We start from the raw sequence: 1,539 nt of genomic DNA, 5'->3' as shown, positions 1-1,539 counted from the left end.
AGATATAGGTATAAAATAGAGACATAATAGATATAATAGATATAATTATAAAATATAGACGTAATAGATATAGGTATAAAATATAGACATAGTAGATATAAGAGATATGGTTATAAAATACAGACATAATAGTTATAATAGATACAGGTATAAAATATAGACATAATAGATACAATAGACATAGGTATAAAATATAGACATATTTTATTTAATAGATATAGGTATAAAATATAGACATAATAGATATAATAGATATAGGTATAAAATGTAGACATAATAGATATAATACATATAGGTATAAAATATAGATATAATAGATATAGGTATAAAATAGAGACATAATAGTTATAGGTAAAAAATATAGACGTAATAGATATAATAGATGTAGGTATAAAATATATACATTTTACACGTAATATATATGGTAGATATAGGTAAAATATAGACATAATAGATATATTTATAAAATATAATCATAATAGATATAATAAATATAGTTATAAAATATAGACATAATAGACATAATAGATGGAGGTATAAAATATAGACAAAACAGATATAATAGATAGAGTTGTAAAATATAGACATAATAGATATAATAGATAGAGGTATAAAATATAGACATATTATATATAATAGATAAAGTTGTAAAATATAGACCTAATAGATATAATAGATACAAGTATAAAATATAGACATAATAGATATGATAGACATAGGTGCAAAATATAGACCTATTAGATACGTTAGATATAGGTATAAAATATAGACATAATCGATATAGATATCAAATATGGATATAATAGATATAATAGGTATCAGTATAAAATATAGATATAATAGATAAAATAGATAGTGGTATAAATATAGATATAATAGAAATAGGCATAAAATATAGATATACTGTATATAAGAAATATAGGTATAAAATATAGACATAACGGATATAAGAGATAAAGAAATAAAATATAGACATAATAGATATAATAGATATGGGTATAAAATATACACATAATAGATATAGGTATAAAATGTAGACATAATAGATATAATAGATATAGGTATAAAATATAGACATCAGAGGTATAATAGATAATGTTATAAAATATAGACATAATAGACATAATAGATACAGGTAGAAAATATAGACATAATAGATTTAATATATATAGGTAAAAAATATAGACATAATAGACATAGGTCCAATATATAGACATAAAAGATATAATAGATATAGGTATTAAATATAGACATAATAGATATAGGTATAAAATATAGACGTCATATACATACGTATAAAATATAGACATAATAGATATAGGTATAAAATATAGACATAATAGATATAGGTATCTTATTTAGACATAATAGATATAGTAGATATAGGAATAAAATACAGACATAATAGATATAATAGATACAGGTATAAAATACAGACAGAAGAGACATAGGTATAAAATACAGACATAATAGTTATAACAGATATAGGTATAAAAAATACAAATAATAGATATAATAGATATAGGTATAAAATATAGA

The sequence above is a fragment of the Rhinopithecus roxellana genome, unplaced genomic scaffold, assembly GCF_007565055.1.
Source record: "Rhinopithecus roxellana isolate Shanxi Qingling unplaced genomic scaffold, ASM756505v1 contig2714, whole genome shotgun sequence".
In the NCBI taxonomy this organism is placed as follows: Eukaryota; Metazoa; Chordata; class Mammalia; order Primates; family Cercopithecidae; genus Rhinopithecus; species Rhinopithecus roxellana.
Note: the sequence above shows the minus strand (reverse complement) of the source record.